The following is a 24,587-nucleotide window of genomic DNA, read 5'->3' as shown; positions in this document are numbered from 1 at the left end:
CCAATTAAGAAAATATATTTTAAAAAACTAATGATAATAGAAAAACTATATCTCTTTTGAATCAGTTAAATATTGTAATTTATATACCATAGAAATCAATTTATCACCAGAGAGTTTTGAAATATCCAAACAACTTAGTTTTATGCAGTCATATGCTAATTGGTCAGCAAGTATTTATTAAGTACCTACAGTTCTAGATATTTTGTCCTGAGATGATATAGTCAGCTTTGTGGCATTACAATATTAACTAGTCATAAGTAAGAAAATCTATTTAGAGATCAAAAGTGAGGAGAAAAAAATTTGAGCAAAGTATTCCTCATTAAAAAATACATATTTCTTGGACCATTCTTAAGACTTCAAAATGAGGAAAGGTACCCAATGATGGCTTTTTTATTGGAATCAAAAAAATGATGGTGACAATAATAAGATTCTCAATCAGTGAGTGGCCTGGCAGCCTGGAGTAATATGCAGGGATGCACAGATGCCAGTGCTTCATTGATCACTGAAATGCCACCTGCTGAAATGCCAGTAGGAAGCCATAATTAAAATTATGTAATCTGAAGCAGAACTCTTTCATTTGAAATTTTGAGTTGAACTATCTTCTCAGTCTTAAACAATGGCCATTTTTGATATGTTTTCAAGAAACTACAGGAACAAAAGTCCTTTTAAGCCATGTTTATATTGAGGGCAAACCTAATAAATTTTAGGACCTCTATCTACTCATTTTTTTCTGCACCTGTCAGGAAGAAAGAATGGTTTGGCAAATGCATTTTCCATATCTTCTAGCCAAAGGCATGTTGACAAGAGGGGCTGTGGACTTAATGCAGTAACAGACGGCTGTATTACATCTTATTTCCTGCAACAAACAGCACTGAATTTGAAAGTACTCTGTTTTTACTATGTGCCTTGGGCTGATGGGTGGGCAAAGGAGAGAAAAGATTTTTTTCCTCTTAGTTTTAAAAAGATCCAGCATTGTAGCTGAAACAAAATATCCACCCATATGCCTGTACTTCTCCCAGATGCTTCTGCGATTTAAGTTGTTTACTTCTATGTATTATATCCTGCTAATAGTTTTGTTTCAGTCTAACCTGCTACTATAAATCTGCCCTATTACCTAATGTGCCAGAGTGAATAACTTGCATTTGTGATTTTAAGCATTGTTGGCAACTTGTCTGGAAGATACACATTTGACAAAGCTTTGCAAAAAGTTACCATTTGTTTCTGGCAGATAAAATCTTGCAGTTTGTGGCATGAGGGAGGTGCAAATCAAAACACTCAAAACTTATGTCCTCATTTCACTGTTGTAGCTTCCTATATTGAAATGATTAAAATGATCTTTTATTGTGTACAAGTAGCACCCCACTGCCAAATTCAGGTTCCTAGAAGTCCCTTGAGTTAACTATTTATCTAAACTGGGCTTGCAAGTTCCTAGATTTTCCTCTGAATTTCTCCTGATCAACCAGAATTAATCTTATTGCAATTGATAAAGAAATTTTCTTAATATACATGTAAGGGGTTTTTTTATTTGTTTAAATGAAACCAGTCTTAATTCAATTATCTAAATGTTTCCCAAATAAAATCAACTACACTTCTAGGAATGTAGAATTAGTTCCCTAAGATCCTCTTGCCAGGCTAGTTTATAAGCTGGACTACAAGTTAGAAGAGGGGGAAATAGATTTGCATGTACTCTCTTGGCATTCCCCATACAGCTATTTTTGGATATTTCAGCAAACTAAAACAGGGTAAAAGTTTGATGGCAATTCTCCTAGCCAACTAGCCATCCCAGGAGTTTCAAAGTCCAAAAAGCAAGGCATCTCAGCATCAGATCTGTAAACCAGTGAAATCTTGCAACTCTAATTTTTCAAAAGAATAAGGGAGGGTGACTGCAGGCATTGCTTCTTGGAACAGAACCGAAGTCACCTGTCAGAGACTGTAGGAAATAGATGCAATTCTGGGTCATTTTTCTGACCCTACATCCATCTCTTCCTTTCTCTTTTCCAGTTGCCTGATTCAGAATTCTACCATGTCCCATATTTCTCTTGAGAGTTTACACCCAGTACTACAAATGCAACCAAAGTCCATGTTAGCATAGCATTATCATCTACTGTGCTCCACATATCCTTGTGGGAAATGTTATTATCAAGGGGATCATTCTTTTTCACATACATGTTTGTAAGACTCATATATACATACAATAAAGAGATAATACAGAAATGTTTTGAAATGTTATATAGGATTGTTATATACATCCTGATGTTATAAATACATCTTAACAAAAACATTGTCTTAATGTGAAATTCTCCATGTATGCTAGTTAGAATACTGCTAGCTTTTGGTTCTAAGAATTATCTCCTCAGGAAAATTAGGAGGAAAGCAAGAGACTATTATGCTTAACTGTCTTTTGAGTTTATAATGAGGTCTGCATTTACTCAGTCTTTTTTCTCTCCCTCATTTTGTGCAGAAATGTACATGTATATATCTTAATACTATTACAATAATTGTATGCCTTTTAAAATGATTCTTGAACTAGTATTCTCATTGTGTGCAAAAATAAAAGGTTTCTGGAAAGTCTTAAAATGTAATTTAAAGTGAATCAATTCCTATTTAAATATGAGGCTGATTAAATATTGCTTTGACATCAAACTTTAAAATGTAGTTCTATCTTTTTGGATGAAACATTTTTGTATCTGGAAAGTGATGTAAAAGGAAACCAAAGACCTGCTCTTATAACCTTGTAACAAAGCTATAATGTAGTGGGTTCTTCGATGACTTAAAGGTTTAAAAACATTCTATATCTGATAGTCATTTTGGACAAATATAGGTCTTGATGAGAAAAGATGGTTGCTGGATAGTTTGATATGTGCTGTAATCATTGCAATGGTATGTTAAATTCCTTCACTGCTACTGTAGGACTCTGACTTCTTGGAAAATCTTATTTTTGGCACAATTGAAGAGAGTAATAAAGTATTTTAATTTCGGGGAAATTTAATGTCTCAGACACATCCTCAGAGTCAATTAGTGACAGAATTAGTTACAGTACCAGTACATGTCTCAGACCCTAAACACTTTGTTCCCTTCTTCTTAATTCTATCTCCAATTCTACCCTTTTGTCTTTTAATTGGATCTTTTTTCTAGATGGTCAAACACTTTTTCTCTTCCTAACAGTGCTAACATAACTGTAGGTTCATCATTCATGAACAACAGATATTCATTGAAATGTGACTAGTACTGAAGTCTTATTCCTTTGAAAATTCCAAATATCTAATATCAAATAGCATGTATATTTGTTATTAAGATAGTGCTAACTGGAAAATTTTACATCATTGGAACCTTAAAGGAACATTCATAACCTATCTTCCTTTTATCTTTCTAGTATTCTTCTTCTATACTTCCTAACACTTAATTTTTTAATCCAATGACACTGGTGTCCTGCATATTTCATGAACAAGAAAGCATATCTTTTCATCATGAACATTTTCTTGGTTGTTTTCCATACTTGGAACAATCTACTTCTGACTACTGACCTCCCTGGATTCAGTTAATTCCCAACTAAGATCTAATTTTTTTGAAAACCTTCCCCATTTTCCTATTTATCATATATATATATATATATATATATATATATATATATATATGAAATATATGCTTTGTATAACTTTGTTTAGTTGTTTTCCCCATCGGATTGTAAAGTCCTCTAGGTTAGACTCTTTTAGTATTGCCAGCACATAGCACAGTGCCTATCACAGGCATTCAATAAATGTTAATTGACTATTGGAAAGATCTCATAATTCAGCAATTTAAATCCCCTAAACAAAGCATAAATCTCTTTGAACCAAAAATGAAGGCCATACAGTCCTTTTTTGGGGGAAGACTTTTACCAATGTAAAACTCACTAATATCTAGCAAACTGTTCTTATTTTTGCAGGTGCTAATTGTTAGGGAATTTCTCTTTATGTTGAGCAGAACTTTTATACCTTTTAATTTTAATCCATTAGTGCCAAGTCTGTTCTCCAAGACCAAGTGTAAAAACAATCTAATGATCCGCATTACAATCCATTAGATCTTTCAAGAAATCAGTCAAGTGTCTATTAATTCCAATTTCAGTGAAGGACTTCAAGTCCTTCTAGTGATTCTCTTCTGGCATGGTTTGATTGATATATTTTCTTTTCCATTTGCATATTAAGAAAGTTTTTCAACATCCATTTGGCATATTTATAGGTTACACATTTTTTCTATACCCTCCCTTCTCACCCCTCTCTCTTCAGTTGCAGTCTGGTAATAGTTGTATATGCAATTTGTGTTTAATATTTTTGCTTATTAGTCATTTTGTGAATGAAGAATTAGGACTTAGGGAAAAGAAAGAAAACCATGGGACAGAAAGGAAAAAAAAACATAAAAAAGTTTTTTTTTTTAAAAAGTGAATATAGTATATATTCAGACTCTGTTTTTTATTATGTTGTTTTTTTATTACCTCTGGATGTAAATGATCTCCCAGGATTGTCCTAGCACTCTAAAGTGCTGAGAGGAGCTGCATCCATCATAGCTGATCAATTCAAAATGGTTATTGTGTACAATGATCTCTTGGTTCTGCTTCCTGTGCTTACCTTCAGTTCCTGTGATTCTTTCCATACTTCCCTAAAGTTTGATCATTCTTGATTTCTTATAAACAATAGTACTCCATAACATTCATATACCATAATTTGTCCAACCATTACCTCAATATTCAATTCTTTGTCAACTCAAAAAGAACTGCTACAAATATTTTTGAACAAGTGCCCCTCTTCATCCTGATTTCCTTCCTCTGATTTTTTTAGTTTATAAATGATATGACCAAGATGAAGATATGAGGGCTGACTGCATAAATGTAGGAAAATGAAAAAATGATTTAAAGATAAATATACATCAAAGTAAGAAAGATGTGAAAGTGGATGCAAATGTCAAAGGATAAAGTTGAAAGAGAAGACATAAGGACCAAGATCATAATTTTATAGAATATTAAACTTACGTGTTAAAAAGAGAAACATAAAACAGTGATGAAGATAAAAACAAGCAATTAGAGAATTGTGAAGAGGACTAGGAGAGTATGGAGTAATAGATGCTAAATGGAGTACCAAAGAAGAAAAGGAAGTCAGTTAGCTACACTACAATTCATCAATTTTTTATTAAGCTTTTACTAGGAACAAGACAATTTTGTCAGGTGCTGAAGAGAAAAAGAGAACTATCGTGGGAAAAAAATACATTTACTTTATGTCAAGGACCAGAAAGCATCTTAGGACCACAACATTAAAAAGGAAAGCTTACTGTCAGGGAAGGGGCACACAGGGATGGAAGCCATGTTTCTTGTGGCATAGAAGTGGTCAGAGCATGGTGGTTGTAGTGAGATAGATGATAACATAAACATACAAAATAGTCATTTTAACATCTATGATTAGACTATCTTGGGGATTTTTTCCATTCTTATGGAGTTATTATCTCCACACATCGGTCTCACAGATTAATAATATCCTCTCCAAAGCTCTCTCTTGAACTCCAAGCCATCAACAATAACTGCATGTTAGACATTCCAAACTATTTTTACAGGAAATATCTTAAACTCATTTTTCTGTTTCTCTTGAGCATGTTACCATTCTTCTATTTTCCCAGGTTCTTAATCTCAGCATTTCATTTCTTTCTCTCTAACTGCACAAATCCAATTGATTGCTATTTTAGCTGGAAAAATATTGCAAACATTCAACCCTTTTGGTCATAATCCTCTACCTTAGTTTAGGCTGTTTTGCAAAGTAGACAGTGCTGGATATGATGTCGATAAGATCTACCTCAGGCATTTCTGGCTATTATAAATAAGACAATTCACTTCACCTCTTTGGGCCAAAGTTGCTCATCAATATAAATGAGGAACAATCTGAAGGATTTCTCTTTCCTTGTTAAATTTTTGTTTTGATTACCTCTTGGTATTCCTATTTAGATTCCATGCTTTAAATCTCTTTCCATTTCAAGCAATACCCTCCCTTCCCCCTTTCCCTATGGCAGTGAACACTCTGGTAAAAGTCATACATTTGTGTTTTACATATTAGCTAATAATAATAATAATAACATAATAACAATAAATTAGTCATATTGTGAAAGAGGAAGTAGAACTAAGAGAAAAGAAAAAAATGACAAAAAAGAAAAAACATAAAAAAGAAACTGCAAAAAAAGTGAACATAGAATGCTTTGCTCTGTATTCAGATTCCAAGTTTATTTTTCCCTCTGGATGTAGATGGCATTGTCCATGGTGTATCTCTCAGAATTGTCCTCTCAGACCGCTGAGATGAGCTGCATCCATCATATCAATCATCTCACACTGTTATTGTTAATGTGTACAATGTGATCTGCTCACTTCATTCAAATCTTTCCATGCTTCTCTAAAGTCCTATTGGTCATGATTTCTTATAGAGCAATAGTACTCCATAATATTCATATACCATAAATTGTTCAACCATTCCCCATCCCCTCAATTTTCAATTCTTTATCAAATCAAAAAGAAGTTATAAATATTTTTGTACTTTCCCACTTTTTATAATGTCTTTGGGTCATAGACTTACTATATTGCTGGATCAAAGGATATGATCAGTTTTATTGCTCTTTGGGCATAGTTCCAGATTACTTTCCAAAATGGTTGGATCAGTTAATAACTCCACCAACAGTGCACTTGTGTTCCAATTTTCTCATATCCTTTACAACATTGATCATTTTCCTTTTTGGTCATCTTATCCAATCTGATAGGTGTGCAGTGGTACTTCACAATTAAGTGGCACCTAATTTGCACTTCTCTAAACAAGAATGATTTAGAGTATTTTTATATGACTATAAATAGCTTTGACTTCTTCTTCTGAAAACTACCTGTTCATATCTTTTGACTATTTATCAATTGGGGAATGGCTTGCAATTTTATAAATTTGACTCCATTCTCTATATAATTTAGAAATGAGTCTTTTATTAGAAATACTAGCTGTGAAAATTATTTCCCAATTTTCTTTCTTCTAATCTTGGCTACATTAGTTTTATTAGTGCAAAAACGTTTTGTATTTTTATATAATCAAAATCATCCATTTTACAATTTATATTATACTCTATTTCTTTCTTGGTCATAAATTTCTCCTCTCTCCATAGATCTGACAGATAGAGTATTTACTTTTCTCTTAATTGGTCTGTGGTATCACCCTTTATATCTAAATCTTTTACCCATTTTGACTTGATTTTAGTACAAAGTGTGAGCTGTGCCTGTGCCTAGTTTTTTCCATCCTCTTTTCTAGTTTTCCAGGAAGCTTTTGTCAAATACTGAGTTCTTCTCCCAAAAGCTAGTGTGTTTGTGTTAGTCAAACAGTAGATAACTATGATCATATACTATTGTTTCTTTTGTACTTGCTCCACTCCAATGGTTCATTATTCTATTTCTTAACCAATACCAGAAAGTTTTGAGGATTGCTCATTTATAATATCATTTTACATTTGGCACATTCAGACCATCTTCTTTTGCATTTTTTTTTATCATTGACCTTGATATTCTTGACCTTTTGTTACTCCAGATGAATTTTGTTACTTTGTTTGTAGCTCTGTAAAATAACTTTTGGTAGCTTGATTAGCTTGGCACTGAAATAGTAATTTAATTTAGGTAGAATCATCATTTTTATTATATTAACCCAACTTAACCAAGAGAAATTGATCTTTTCCCAATTGTTTAGATCTGATTTTATTTATGTGAAAAGTATTTTGTAATTGTATTGATATAGATTCTAGGTTTGTCGTGGGAGGTAGTATCCCAAGTATTATACATCTTCTGCTTTTACTCTAAATGGAATTTCTCTTTCTTTGCTTTTGGGCTGTACTGTTCATAGATAGATAGATAGATAGATAGATAGATAGATAGATAGATAGATAGATAGATATAGATAGATATGCTGATGATTTATGTGAGTTTATTTTATATCCTGACTTTTGCTGAAGTTGCTAATTACTTCAACTAATTTTAAGTTTATTTTTTAGGTTTCTCTAAGTATATCATTATATCATCTGCAAAGAGTGAAAGTTTTACTTTCTCAATATCAATTCTAATACCTTCAATTTCTTTATTTTCTCTTAATGCTAAAACTAACATTTATAATATTTTGAATAGTTTTTTAACAATTCACCCCTGATCTTATTGGGAATACTCCTAATTTATCCCCATAGCATATAGATAGATACTGCTTTTTATGATTTTTCTCTTTGATTTACTCATAGGTTACTTAGTTTTCAATTAATTTATGACTTATCTGTCCATGGTCATTTATTACATGTAATTTTTTGCATCATGATTTGAGAAGGGTGAATTTAATATTTCTGCATATCCACATTTGATTGTGAGATTTTTATACTAGTTTATGGTCAAATTTTGGTGTAGGTACCATGTATCGCAGATAAAATGATATATTCTTTCCCCATTCAATTTCTCCAGTGTTCTATCATATCTGTTTTCTAAAATTCTATTCACCTTCTTAACTTCCTTCTTATTTATTTTGTGGTTAAATTTATTTAATTCTGGTTGAAGGAGGTTAAGTCCCCCACTAATATAGTTTTGCTGTCCATGTCTCCCTGTAATTCATTTAGTTTATCCTCTAAGAATTTGGATACTATACCATTTGGTACATATAATGATATGACTTCATTGTCTATGATGCCTTTTAAGAAGATGTAGTTTTCTTCCTCATCCTTTTTAATGAAATCTACTTTGCTTTTACTTTGTCTGAGTTCCAGATTATTACCCCCTGATTTTTTACTTCCACTGAAGCATAATAAATTTTGCTCCGGCCATTTATGTTTACCCTGTGCACATCATTCTGCTTCTAACATACTTTTTTAAACAACATATTGTAGGGTTCTAATATTTCAATCCATTCTGCTATCTGCTTCTATTTTATGGGAGAGTTCATCCCAGTCACATTTACTGTTAAAATTATGAATTTTGTATTTCTGTCCATGATATCTTCCCCCATTTATACCTTTCTTGTTCCTTTTCCTTTATCCCTCCTCACCAATCTTTTGCTCCCTTTTCCCCTTTAACTTTTTTAAAACTTTAGCTGTATTTTACTTATACTTTTACTTTTGCATTTTTTTTTCAGTTCCTTCTTTCCTTTTGTCACTGTAGGGTAAGATAGATTTTAAACACAATTGGAGATGTATGATATTTCCTCTTTGGGCTAAATCTGTTGAGAGTAGGATTTACTCAGTGTTCATATCCTCCTTTCTTTCCCTCTAAGTTTTTTTGCTTCTTCATGTGGTGCTATTTATTCTCTAATGCCTAACCTTCCTCTATTATAATCCTTCTTTTCATATATTTATTGCTTTAACACTATCGTACCTACACCACCTCTGACAAAATATACTTCTTTTATCTATCCTGATAGTACAATTCTCAGAATTGATTGATGGATGGATGGATGCCTCATAGCCATTGTCCAAGTACACTCCCCATTTCTGTGCCATTAGAATTATACTTCTCAAGAGTCATATATAATATCAAATTATAATTAATTTATACCATACCCTCTTTCCAAGTACCCTCAAAAGATATCCATTCCACATGAGCTAAAGAATCATTATGGAGTAAGGCAAGATAACTTCATGATCTCTTTATGTCCAGCCCTTATAGGAACACACTCTCTCTCTCTCTCTCTCTCTCTCTCTCTCTCTCTCTCTCTCTCTCTCTCTCTCTTCCTATTGTCTACAGCCCTTGTTAACTAAAGTTAACAAGTTAACTCCTCCCTCTGGCCCTAAAGCACCTCAACCCTCATTAACTAAAATATCAAGTGCAATCCCCTCCCTCTATCCCTATAGTAATACAACCTTCTTTAACTAAGGGATCACTTCATGATTTAATTACGGTTGGATCCTTTAAGTACACTCCCTTCCTCTGTTGCAATAGAAATAAAACACTTGTAAGCAACATCACTTCATGATCCTTTTATACCCATACCCTTCTAGATACAATCCCTCGGACTCTATTCACCCCTTATTAGCTAAAGTATTGGCTAAAGCCTCATCACTTTCTTGGTCATCCTATACCCATACCCTATCTCTAAGTATGTTTTTAACTATCCTAAGAGAAATACAATTCTCAAGAGTTACAAGTATTATCTTTCCTTAGGAGGTGTACAGATTCATGTTCTTGACTAGCATGTCTCCTTTCTGTTTGCTTTTTTATGCATCTCTTGAATATTGTAGTAGAAGATCAAATTTTTCTGTTCATTTCTGGTCTTTTTTATCTGGAAGTTTTTGGAAGTCCTCTGTTTCATTGAAAATTCAACTTTCCGTCTGAAAGAATATGCTGAAGTTTACAGGATAGCTAACTCTTGGTTGTAATTCAAAGCCCTTTGTCCTCCAGAATATCATATTCCAGCTCCTCTGATCTTTTAATATTGAAGCTGATAATTCCTTTCTAATTCTGATTGTGTTTCCTTGGTATTGCTTTTTTTTTTATAGCCTGTAGCATCCAGTATTCCCAGGCAATCTCCCTTCCAAGTACTATGAGGACCTGACCCTGCTTAACTTCCTGAGATCAAGATTGCTTCTTTTTTTTTTTTTTGTTACTGCTTGTAGTATTTTCTCCTTTAGCTGAGAATTCTGAAATTTGGCTATAATATTCCTTGACATTTTTATTCTGGGGTTTCTTTCTAGAGATGATCAATGAATTCTTTCAAGGATTATTTTGTCTTCTTGTTCTAGCATATTAGGGCATTTTTCTATGATAAATTCTTGAAATATGTTTTCCAGGCTCTTTTTTTTATCAAGGCTTTCACATAGACCAATAATTTGTAAATTATCTTTCCTGGCTCTATTTCCCATGTTATTATTTTATTTTTTTTCTAAAAGGTACCTTACATTTTCTTCTATTTTTCAGCCTTTTGATTTTCTTTGATGGAATCTTTGTGTCTCAAAGAGTCATTAGTTTTCATTTATCCAATTCTAATTTTTAGGATTTATTTTCTTTAGTTGGATTTTGTGTTTCTTTTTTTTCTATTGGTTAATTTTACTTTTTAATAAGTTATTTGGGTGGCTAGGTGGTGCAGTGGATAGAGCACTGGCCCTGGAGTCAAGAGACCTGAGTTCAAATTCAGTTTCAGATACTTAATAATTACCTAGCTGTGTGGCCTTGGGCAAGCCACTTAACTGCATTGCCTTGCAAAAACCTAAAACAAAGTTCTTCTTCTTTTCCACTTATTTTATTTTATTTTTTGATGAGTTCATCCTTTTTCCAGTTGGTTGTTTTTACTTTTAAAAGAATTGATTCATAAGCCCCCTGCATCACTCTCATTTCTTTTCTCTATTTTTCTTCTTCCTCTCTTCTTTGATATTTAAAATCCTTTTTGAGGTCTTCCAAGAGTTTTTGGATTTAAATCCAATTCATAAAACACCTTTCTGCTTTCACATGTAGTCAATGTTATTACTTTCTTCTTCTTCTTCTGAGATGGCATTTTCATCACCCCTATCAGAATAGTAACTTTCTCTGGTTACTTCTAGGTTTGTATTCTTTGCTCATTTTGATAATTGAGCTCTTCTCCTGGGATACAGGGATTATAGTCTCAAGTTTTGTACTGGGCCTGGGATCTGGCCCCTAAATTATTATTTGAAAAGATGTTATGTATACAGCCCAGGCCTTAACTATGTGATGGTTTCTTCCCAGTCTAATCCTGTGTATTGCCCCATTGTTCCTAGGGTTCAGACTTTGAGGTTATTACTGTCCCTGCTGTCTTCCTGAGCCCCAACCTGGGCTGCGAGTCTCCCACTGATTTTTCTTGATCCCCCACGTACTCTAGACTATACTTCCCCTTTACCCCAGAACAGACAAACCTTTACTGAAGATCCTTCACTATATCTTTCATTGAGAACTTGTTTCACTTATTTTTGATGGCATCTGTAGCTTTAAGGCCTGTGTAGAGCCTTCATTTAAGGTTATTTTGGGACAAGCTCCAGGAGCTTCTTAGCTTCATGCAACCATCTTGACTCTGCCCTAGAAGTCTCTGTAGAACATAAATGTAGTGGAACATTATTGTCCTGCAATAAAAAGAACATGAGAAAGAAATTCAGAGAAACCTGGAAGTTTTCACATATTTTAAGACCTGAAAGGGAGTTCCCCCTAGTATATTCAACAATAGCAGCGAACATTAAGTATCTTTGTGCAAAAAACACTGCCCAAAGTGTTCCAGTAGGCACTATATGGGAGCTAAAATTTGGTTAAGTTGACATGAATTTTTCCCTTCTAATAATAACAATATCTTTCATCTCCTCATGTAATCTTTGTTTAATGGTATCAAAATGTCACTTGGACATGGCAAGTGTAATATTTTTAATGTATGCTAAGGAAAATGAGAAACCGAAGTCTTTGAACTTAAATCCAGATATTACACTAAACCAGTGGATTTAAGCAATATCTATAAATACCTTGGTCTCCTCTCAGCAAGAGACACAGTACACAAAGCTTTTAAGAAGGCTATGGCTCAAATGTATGGAGCCTTAATACATTCTAAAATTGAAACTAATAAACACCGTCATAATATAAATTCTAATTTGAACTATCAAATAGACCCTAATATATTTTAAAGTATCCTAATATAATCCCATCCAATATTAATAAAACAGAATAATCAATACCATATGACTCTCATTGACTGGCCAACAACCCCAGGCCTAGACCAAGCCCACTTGGTCAGTGTTTGGATCCTAATTGGCCCCTCCTGAATGTAAAGAGCAATGGTTTTTGTTTTAGCCAGAAACACTGAGAGTCTTCCCATCCAAAATTGTTTTTCTTTTTTCTTTTTTTTTTTTTTGACTAGGTGAAAAAAGGATTTCTTTGCTTCATTTGTTTTTATTTTTTCAACTTAGCCTAATTACCAAATGGATATTGTCCAAGTCCACCTGAAATCTATTACAAACATTAGCTTATAAAGGTCTCCTACTACATCCAGTGGCAATGCTCCTGGTAATGAAAATCGTGAAATGGGTAAGCTTAGGTTGACATAAAATTTTACACAGAATTTCACTGTGGGAAGGTGTATAAACCCAAATTTAGGTGGGACCTGGGATACTCTTCAAGAATCTGGTGAGTGTCTTCTCTCCATTGAACTGGAGTTGATAAACCATGCAAAGTGGATTTTTTTACCCTTTCATAGAGCTTTTAATAGGATAGCCCATAAGTGTGAGACACTAAGGACGTCAAATAGAGTTGTTTTGGGAAGAGAGAGAGTGTAGGACTAGAAAACTTCTTTGAAAAAAAAAAGGAAAGCTACTTCAGGCCAAGATAGCAGAAAGAAGACAGGCACTGTGTTAAGTGCTCCTGGCATCCTCTCAAAAATAACATGAAAGAAACCTCTTAACAGAAATGCCATCAACAAAATACAGAAAAGAAGCTAGGAGAATACCTAGCAACAAAGTCTGTCTCAGGGGACCTTGGGTGAACCAGGAGTGGAGACCAGAGGGCAGGCACAGGGACAGCAGCTGGGGGAAGCAGAGGACTGGCCTCAGCCACAGAGGATTAATCAATGTTAGCCTTGGAGTCTTTGGAGGGGCTTTGGAGGTCTGCATGCCTGGAAATCATCCAGCTTGCTGCAGGAACTGAACTCCATACTTTTAGCAAAGCATTCTTCCAGGAACAAATGGCAGCTGCCCCACCCCCACCCCCTCAGGCTCAGGTGTGGATCACAAGGACTGTCTTCCTCCCCCTGGGCTCAGGCCATTGTTCAAGGTCAGCTCAAACTTTGCTTCCCCTCATCACCCCCCACCCCAATCCCTCCAGGATTGGGAGAGGACTTCAATCACTCCAGGGAAAGCAACCAGCACCCCCTACTGGGCAGCCCTTGGAATTATTAAGCCAAGTGAACAAAACCTCTAAGATTTTCAAAAGCAAACTTCTCAGAGCCAGCCCCTCCCCCAACACAAGATCCAGAAAAATGAAGAAAAGCCAGTAAAAGAGGGGACTCATGGAGAAATAATTAGAAGCACAAGATTCTAACCCAGAGAGATCTAGCACTTCTGAGGAGAAAGACTTCCTTGAAGAAATCAGGAAGGAGTTTAAAAATCAATTGGAAAACCTGGGAAAAGAAACCCAAGGGAACATTAATATGTCACAAGAGAAAATTAACAACTTGCAATATGAAAACAAATCCTTGGAAAATACAACTGGAGAAATACAAAATGAGAATCATTCTCTCAGATCCTCAATTGGGCAAATGCAAAAAGAAAATAATTCTATCAAAACTACATTTGGGCAAATGGAAAACTCCTTCAAAAATAGAATTGACCAATTGGAAAAGGAGTTGCAAAAGGTAAATGAAGAAAATTCTTCTCTAAAAAGAATAAAGCAATCTGTGGAATCTAATGACTTCATGAGTCAGCAAGATTCTGTTAAACAAAACTAAAAGATCAAAAAAATAGAATAAAATGTTAGCAAAACCACTGACCTACAGAACCAAAAAAGAAGGGACAACTTGAGAATCATTGCCCTTCCTGAAAACATTGAAGAGAAAAAAAGCCTGGACTTAATATTACAGGATTTAGTGATGGAAAACTGCCCTGATATCATGGAAACAGAGGGCAAAATAGTTGTTGAAACAATGCATTGATCCCCTCTGGAAAGAGAGCCTAAAATGAAAGCACCAAGAAATGTTGTGATCAAATGCCAGAACTATCAGATAAAAGAGAAAATCCTGCAAACAGCTAAAATGATACAATTTAAATACCAATATGTCACAGTAAGAAATATGCAGAAGCATTAAGAGATGGAAGAGCCTGGAATGAGATATTCCAAAGAGCAAGGGAGCTTGGAATGCAGCCAAGAATCCACTATCCAGCAAAGCTGAACCTTCTCTTCCAAGGGAAAAGATGGATATTTAACAAATTGGGAGACTTTCAACAGTGCCTGATGAAAAAACCAGAGCTAAATAGAAAATCCAGACATCAAACAGGAGGCTCAAGAGACACATGAAAAGGTTAAAAAAGGGTAAAGGGAAAAAAGCCTATTATCCAATAAGATGAAAGTGGCTATATCCCTACCTGGGAGAAAGACTCTAATAACACTTGAGAAGTGTAACTCTATTAGAGAGAATATAGTTAGCCAGAAGTGATGGACACTCATGATTTTTCTGTGACTCAGATAGAATGATTTAAAAAGAAAAGCTCCCTAAAAAGGGGGACATTAAGGAGACAGAAGTATGGAGGGGATGGAATGGGGTAAATCACATTACATTTAGAGGTACAAAAGACCTAGTGCAATGGAGGAGAAGAAAGGCTACATAGAGAGTAAAAGTAAAATGTTGGAGCAAAATATATTTTGCTTCAGCTGAAGTGAAAAAAGCAGGGATTGCAATCCTTATCTCAGACAAAGCATCTGCAAAAATAGTGTTAAAAGGGGGCAGCTGGGTTGCACAGTGAATAGAGTACCAGCCCTGGAGTCAGGAGTACCTGAATTCAAATCTGGTCTCAGACACTTAATAATTACTTAGCTGTGTGGCCTTGGGCAGGCCACTCAAACTCATTTTCCTTACAAAAATTCTTAAAAAATTAGTGCTAAAAGAGATAAGGAAGGAAACTATATCCCCCTGAAAGGTAGCATAGACAATAAAGTAATTTCAATACTGAATACGCATGCACTCAATGATATAGCATTCAAATTCTTATAGGAGAAGTTGGAAGAGCTACAAGAAGACATAGCCAGCAAAACTCTACTAGTGGGAGACCTCAACCTCTTGCTCTCAGATTTAGATAAATCTAATCATAAAATAAACAAGAAGGAAGTTAAGGAGATAAATAGATTATTAGAAAACTTATATATGATAGATTTTTGGAGGAAATTGAATGAAGATAGAAAGGAATATACTTTTTTTTTTGGTAGTACATGGCACTTAAACAAAAACTGACCAGGTACTAGGGTATAAAAACCCAATGATCAATTGCAGAAAGGCAGAAATAGTGAATACATCTTTTTCAGATCATAATGCAATAAAAAAACATAATGCAATATTGGAAAAAGGAGATATATACCCAGAACTAATTGGAAACTAAGTAATCACATTTAAAGAATGAGTGGATCAAACAACAAATTATAGAAAGAATTAATTATTTCATCCTAGATTCTGTCAATAATAAAGCAATATTTCAAAACCTAGGGGATACACTAAAGGTGGCAATCAGGGGATATGTTATATCTTTAAATGCTTCCATGAACAAATTGGATAAAGAGGAAATCAATGAACTAAATATGCAAATAAAATATTAGATAAAGAACAAATTAAAACCCCCCAATTAAATACCAAAGTAGAAATTCTAAAAATTAAAGGAATAATTAATAAAATTGAAAGGAATAAAACTAGTGAACTAATATATAAACCAAGAGTTGGTTTTATGAGAAAACCAATAAAATTGATAAACCTCTGGTCAATTGGATTAAAAAAAAAGAAAACCAAATTGCTAATATCATAAATGAAAAAGGTGAACTCACCTCCAATGAGGAGCAACTCAAAGTAATATTTCATAATTATTTTGTCCAATTCTATGCCAATAAATTTGACAATATAAGTGAAATGGACAAATATTTACAAAAATATGTTACCCAGCTTAAATGAAAGGAAATTAAATACCTTAATAACCCTATCTCAGAAAAAAAGAAATTCAACAAGCCATTATTGAACTCCCTAAGGAAAATCTCCAGGGCCAGATGGAGTCACAAGTGAATTCTATCAAACATTTAAGGAACAACTGGTTCCAATTCTACATAAACTCTTTGGAAAAATAGGTGAAGACAGAACTCTGCCTAGTTCTTTCTATGACACCAATATGATGCTGATACCTAAACCAGGAAGAATTAAAACAAAGAAAATTATAGGCCTATTTCCCTGATGAATATAGATGCAAAAATATTAAATTAAATCTTAGCAAAATGATTACAACAAGTTATCACTAGAATAATACACTATGACCAAATAGGGTTTATCCCAGGAATGCAGGGTTGGTTCAATATTAGGAAAACTTACTATAATTATATCAATAACAAACCTATAAGAAATCATATGATTATATCAATAGATGCTGGAAAAGCTTTTGAAAAAATACAGCACCCATTCCTACTAAAAACACTAGAAAGTGTAGGAATAAATGAATTGTTCCTTTGAATAATAAGCAGTATCTATCTGAAACCATCAACAAACATTATATGCAAAGGGGATAGGCTAGAGGCATTTCCGATAAGATTGAGGTGAAACAAGAATGCCTATTATCAGCGCTGCTATTCAATATTGTATTAGAAATGTTAACTTCAGCAATAAAAGAAAAAAAGAAATTGAAGAAATTAAATTGGGAAGGAAGAGAGAAAACTCTCACTCTGCAGATGACATCTTGGTATACCTAGAGAATCCCAATAAGTCATCCAAAAACTGCTAGAAATAATTAGCAACTTTACAAAGTCACAAGATATAAAATAAACCCTCATAAATCCTCAACATTTCTATATATGACCAGCAAGATGCAACAGAAAGAGCTAGAAAGAGAAATCACATTCAACGTAACTTCAGACAATATAAAATACCTGGGAGTCTAACTGTTCAAGGCAGACTCAAAAACTTTTTGAAAACAATTACAAAGCACTTCTCACACAAATAAAATCAGATTTAAATAACCGGACAAACATCAACTGCTCATGGATAGGCTGAGCTAATATAATAAAAATGATGATTCTACCGAAGTTAAACTACTTATTTAGTGCCCTACCAATCAAAATTTCAAAACATTACTTTGTTGGGTTAGAAAAAGTTGTAAGTAAATTCATATGGAGAAATGAAAAGTCAAGAATTTCCAGGGATTCTATGAAAAAAAATTGCAAAAGAAGGTGGCTTAACCTTACCAGATCTAAAATTATATTATAAAGCATCAGTCATCAAAACTGTCTGGTACTGGCTAAGAAATAGAGTAGTGGATTAATGGAATAGATTAGGTGCAATAGCAGGAAATGATTATAGTAATTTGTTGTTTGTTATACCCAAAGAATCAAGCTATTGGGATAAAAACTCTTCAATAAAAACTGTTGGGAAAATTGGAAGTTAGTATGGAAGAAACTTAGATTAGACCAACACTTCACACCCTATAGCAAGATAAGATCAAAATGGAGATAGGATTTAGACATAAAAAAGCAATGTTATAAGCAAACTAGAAGATCAAGGACTAGTTTACCTATCAGATCTATGGAAAGGGAAGCCATTTATAACCAAGGAAGAGATGGAGAACATCATTCAAATCAAACTCGATAATTTTGATTGCATTAAATTAAAAGGCTTTTGCACAGACAAAACCTCTGTAAACAAGATCAAAAGAAATGTAGTAAATCGGGAAAATTTTTTTACAGCTATTCTTTCTGACAAAGAACTCATTTCTTCAGGCCGCCGTCACCCCCAGCAGGGCGGCGCCCGAGGGCCCCGTCGCGCCTGCGCGGTGCAGCGTGCGGCCGGGCCCGCGGCTCCATGGCGCGCTCCGGGGAGATCCAGAAGTGGAAGCGGCAGAGCCTGGGCCAGGCGGACCTGAGCCGGAAGGGCAGCGGGGACGAGGGCGCGGAGGAGCTGGTGCGGCTGCTGAAGGCCGGGAGCAGTTCTTCACCACCGGCTCGTGCACCGGCCGCGTCCTGCTGCTGGATGGGGTGAGCGAGCCCCTCCCCGCCATGCCCCGCCGCGGCATTGCCCGGCAACAGCGGCCCGAGCACGTGGCAGCCCGGAAGTGGCCCGGACGTCCCGCCCCGGATGTGAACTTGTGACTGAGGAGTTGGGGGGCGGGGCCCCGGAGAGAGCGCCTCCCCAACCGCGGGCACCTCCTCGAGGTGCAGAAGCAGGACCGGCCCTGGCCGCTGGCCGTCCGGAGTACACATGGCTTGGAAGTCCCGCTGAGCCACGAGGGAAGACTGGTGGTGACCGAGGAATACATCGATTTCTTGTGGAAAAATAGCCAACCAGAAAATGGAAGAAAACAAGAAAAGAATCGAAAGGTTTTATAGCTGCCTCCAGCTGGCCCTGGAAACGGAGGATGCCAGCGGTCTACAACCTGAGACAAAGGGGACCACGCTTTCTGTGTACACTCACAGGAGAAAGAGGAAAACGGAAAAAATGCATAGCCGGTGTAACTCTCAGGAGAAGCAGAAACACTTGGAAAATGAGGAGGATAATGCAGAAATCAGTCTTAATTTTTTCCCCTGAGAATTATCAATATTTGACTTTAAAATGCCTTTTTTTCAGGAAGACATTCTGTGGTCCTTTCCATTATTGCTCTTTATAAGAGTCATTTCTTTTGCTAAGTTCTGAAATCAATTTCTAAAAACATTTGCAGCCAGACTTTAGATTTTGAATGAGATCTTGTTTTATAAATGTGGGTATTTTGTAAACAGCACTGCATAATGGTAATGTGAAAGCATCTCCAGGTGAAGCCCCTCTAGACCCTCTGACGACTACTTATACACCAATATGGAAATGACCCTTACAAATCCAATAGCCATTCTCTGGACTCTCCTAAGCTTATCCCTGTGATTCCTAAAATAGGTTCCAGACCAAGCATGGAACTCCAGGGGAGACCTGCACAAGGAAGAGGACAAAAGGATAGTCACCATGCTTATTTAGGATATGACAAGTCTGTTAAGGCAGCCTCTGAGGGCACAAGCTAATTCTGCTTCCATTTTCTATAAACTGTCAAACTTGTTGGCTATTAAACACCCAGATCTTTTTTCAAAAAAAAAAAAAAAGAAATCATTTCTTAAATGTACAGAGAACTGAGTCAAATTTTCAAACAAACAATACATTCCCCAATTGACAAATGGTTCAAAGGATATACTAAGGCAATTTATAGATGAGGAAATTAAAGCAATCCATAATCATATGAAAAATTGCTCTAAATCATTACTAATTAGAGAAATGGAAATTAAGCATCTCTGAGGTACCACCTCACACCTCTCAGACTGGCCAATATGAACAGAAAGGACAATGATCAATGTTGGAAGGGATGTGGAAAATCTGGGACACTAAAACAATGTTGGTGGAGCTGTGAACTCATCTAGCCTTTCTGGAGAGCAATTTGGAATTATGCACAAAGGGAAACAAAAATGTGCATACCCTTTGGTCCAGCAATAACGCTACTGGGTCTATACCCTGAAAAGATTATGAAAAAGGGTAAAAACATCACTTGCACAAAATATTCATGGCAACCCTATTTGTGGTGGCAAAGAATTGGAAATTAAGTAAATGTCCTTCAATTAGGGAATGACTTAGCAAACTGTGGTATATATGTATCTATGTTATGGAACACTATTCTATTCGTTCTATTAGAAACCAGGAGGGATGGAAATTCAGGGAAGCCTGGAAGCATATGCATGAACTGATGCTTAGTAAGATGAGCGGAACCAGAAAAACATTGTACATCCTAACAGCAACATAGGGGTGATGATCAACCTTGATAGACTTGCTCATCTCATCAATGTAACAATCAGGGACAATTTTGGCCTATCTGCAATGGAGAATACCATCTGTATCCAGAGAAAGAACTGTGGAGTTTGAACAAAGACCTTTAATTTAGTTACCTTTAATTCAAAAAAAAAAAGAAACCTGAATTTATATAATTTTGCTATCTCTTATACTTTATTTTTTGTCCTTAAGGATATGATTTCTCTCTTATCACATTCATCTTAGGTCAATGTATATCATGTAAACAATGTAAAGACTACAAACTGCCTTCTGTGGGGGGTGGGGGTAGGGAAGCAAGATTAGGCAAAAAATTAATAATCAAAATAAATATAATCTTTCTAAAATAAAAAAAAAGGAAAGCATCTCTCTCATCAGTGGGAAGCTCTACATGATAGCGGGGAGGAATGATCCTTCTTATGCTATACCAGTATAGCATCACATAACCCTGGGATAGAGGCAAGTTAGTATCACCATACCCAAGCAACTTATTGACTTCCCTGTGGTATCCTTTGCCTGGTCACATATCTTTCGGGAACAGTCTAATCTTATATATGACCAAATCAATATTATTAATAATTAGTCATTTATATAGCCCTTTTGTGTTTATCAAAGTGTTCTTTTCTCAAAAACTGTATGAAAAAGATCATCCAAATATAATTATCCCAATTAAATAGGTAATTGAGACTCACAGAATTAAAATTATTTGCCTAAAATCATACGGTTTAGTCAGTGGCAGGAATGAGATTTGAACTCAGGTCTTCTGACTTCAGATTCAGTGTTCTTTCCACTATTTACATAGTCTGTATGAGTGGCAACCTCTTTGATATGACACTGACTCTCCTGAAAGCTACAAAAATAAGAATAGATAAAGATACTCCTCCATCACACAACCTACTTTGGAGTACAAATTGAGGCAAACTGAAGTTTGGCCATCGAGATCTCATTATAAATTCAGGCCAAATGCCTATAAAGTGCATGGTCCAGTGTGACTACTAGATGTGTTTATATTAATAATGTGTCTATCTACTAATTACATTGTCAGCATTTGGTATCATAGGATTTTTAGCTCTAAATTTTTCACATGTTTAAATGGGATTCCAAAATGGAAATGAGTAAAAGAAAATGAAGTTTAACATTGTGTAACCGTAATGAGCAAACTTGGTCCAAGAAGGGTAAAAATTAGCTTCCATTCTTTTTTTTTTGAAGTTGGGGACTCTCGGTATAGAATATTGCTTGCTCTGTTAAGCATGGTTCCTATCAGTTTTGCTTAACTGTTTTTTGCGAAAGGTTTATCAGGTGGTTTGGGATGAAATGTGTCCAGAAATGACCATGATACAAAAAGTAAAAGCATTAATAAAACTTCTTTTTTAAAAAAGAGAGGTAATGACCAAATTCACACAGATGACTTGGTTCAAATCAATATTCATATCTAGTCTTTTTGTAACCTTGACCAATTCACTTGTACCTATATGGACTTTACCACTTTTACCTATAAACATAGTTGTTTACAAAAGTTCTTAACCTTTTTTGTGCCATGGACCCCTTCTGACAGTCTGGTGAAACCAAAGGGTCCTTTCTCTTGAAAAAAAAAATAATGCATAAAGTAAGACAATACAAAGAAAACCAATTATATTGAAATGCAATTAAAAGTTCCCCCAGAAAGCTATTCAAAGATACCCTGGTGTTCTGTTGATCTCAAATTAAAAAATCCCTGCTCTAATAAAAGGATTAAACTGCATAACTTCTACAGTCTTTTAATGGGCAACTAGGTGGTACAGTAGTTAGAGTACTGACCTGGAGTCAGGAATATTTATCTTTCTGAATTCAAATGTGGGTTCAGATACTTGCTTAATGACCCTGAGTGAATCACTTAATCATGTTTAACTCAGTTCCTCATCTGTACTCAGAAGGAAATGGCCAACCACTTTAATATATTTGCTAAGAAAACTTGGATATTACTGAAATAACTAAACAAGAAATGTTTCAACAATTCTAAAACTATCATGTGAGGACTAATTCCAATGTTCTTTTCACTAATCCACAATGAAGAGATGGTAAAGTTTAATCTGCTAAACCCTCCCCACCCCCAATGTTACCTAATAGATCCGATCTTGGAGAAGCTGACAGGTGGTAGGTGACAGGACTGAGATTGAGGATGAGGTTGATGAAGTACCCTTGATGTTTCCTTCAAGTTTCCCGTTGGACTTAACCATAGAGTAGCTTTTTGTCCCACATAATATGGGTCCCTGCCTTCCCTTACAACAAAGAAACGGGAATTATCCTTGAAGCTATTCTAAACTCTAAATGGTAGGAGTGAAGACAACCATTGAAAAAGTTCTACCATGGGAAAACTGGAAAAGAGTGTGGCAAAAACTAGGCATACACCCACATCTCATACACTATACCAAAATAAGGTTAAAATGGGTACAGGATTTAGACATGAAGGTTGACACCATAAGTAGGTTAATAGATCAAGATATACTCATCTAACTGAGCTATTGAAAGGGGACAAATTTGTGACCAAAATTGAAAAAGAGTACATTATAAACTGCAAAATGAATGATTCTGACTTTATTTAAACTAAAAAGGTTTTACACTAATAAAATCAATACTGCCAAAATCAGAAGGTAAGCATAAAACTGGGAACCAATCTTCACAACTAGAAGTTCTGATAAAAGTCGCATTTCTAAAAAGAACATCAAGTTTATAAGGTAGCAAGTCATTCCCCAATTGATAAATGGTCAAATGATATGAATATACAGCTTTCAAATGAAGAAATTAAAGCCATATATAATCATATAAAAATGCTCCAAATCATTATTGATTTGTACATTAAATTTAATTGCAAATTAAAACAACTCTGAGGTGTCATCTCATCAGATTGGCTAAGATGAGAAAAAGGGTAAATGATTAATGTTGGAGAGGTTGTGGGAGGATTGGGACAGTAATGTGGTGCTAATAGAGTTGTGAAGTGATCCAACCATTGTGGAGAGCAATATGGAACTAAGCCCAAAGAGCAATAAAACTATTCATTCCCTTTAACCCATCAATTCCAATTCTAGTTCTAGAATAATTTACACCAATAGCAGCTCTTTTTGTAGTGGCAAAGAACTTGAAACTGGGGTATGACCATCAGTTGGGGAATGGTTAAAAAATACTATGGAATGTTACTGTACTAAAAGAAATCATAAATGGTCTAGAGAATCATGGAATGACTTACGGGATCTGATGCAGAGTGAAGGGAGCAGAATGAAAAGAACAATGTACATATCAACAACAATATTGTGAGATAATGAACCCTGAGGACTGCAGCTGTTCTCAGCAGTTCAGAGAGCTAGGACAACCTTAGTAGACCAGCTTTGGACAATGTTATCCCCATCCAGAGGAAGACAAACAAAACTAAACACAATCCTTAATAATCAGATTAACACTACATTCGCTTTTTTTTTAGGTTTTTGCAAGGCAATGGGGTTAAGTGGCTTGCCCAAGGCCACACAGCTAGGTAATTATTAAGTGTCTGAGACCAGACTTGAACCCAGGTACTCCTGACTCCAGGGCCAGTGCTTTATTCACTACACCACCTAGCTGCCCTACATTCACTTTAAAAAAAAAAAATCTCATGTATTTCTTTCCCTTAATCCTAATTCCTCATACCAAAAATGACTAATCTGTAAACATGCTTAACAAAAATGCTCATGTACAATCTTAACCTTATTCAATGCTGAGGGGAGGGGAGTAGAAAGAGAGGGTGGAAGGAAATTTTGTAACATAAAAATATTCACAGGCATATAGATGAATATTGAAAAATTTTCATAACATATATTTGAAAAACTAAATAAAAAAGTAAAAGTTCTACCCTACTTCCTTCAGGACAACAGTAATAGTGTTATTAATGGTCATCTGTGCACAAAAGAGAAATCAAACTGAATGTGTAAGAGGTTTTTGGGGGATGGATGTCATGATTTCATTGGGCCTTTGGAATATTGAGTCTGGCCAAATTCTACAAAGGATCATGATTTGGGAGAGGGTGGCAATGTTTTGATACTGGATGCATATGTGTTTGCTATAAATTGGACATAGAATCATAGA

The 24,587-nt window shown here is 35.2% G+C and overlaps 1 protein-coding gene and 1 pseudogene across 1 annotated transcript in view; both read left to right on the top strand.

The window, feature by feature from the left end:
• B3GALT1 (beta-1,3-galactosyltransferase 1) overlaps positions 1-24,587 on the top strand; it is an 802,587-nt gene that overhangs the window by 241,323 nt on the left and 536,677 nt on the right. The window lies entirely within an intron of this gene.
• LOC141506265 (tRNA wybutosine-synthesizing protein 3 homolog pseudogene) lies at positions 18,504-20,754 on the top strand (annotated as a pseudogene).

This window comes from Macrotis lagotis, chromosome 1 (genome assembly GCF_037893015.1).
Source record: "Macrotis lagotis isolate mMagLag1 chromosome 1, bilby.v1.9.chrom.fasta, whole genome shotgun sequence".
NCBI classification, from domain to species: domain Eukaryota; kingdom Metazoa; phylum Chordata; class Mammalia; order Peramelemorphia; family Peramelidae; genus Macrotis; species Macrotis lagotis.
This window is presented reverse-complemented; position numbering and strand designations above follow the sequence as displayed.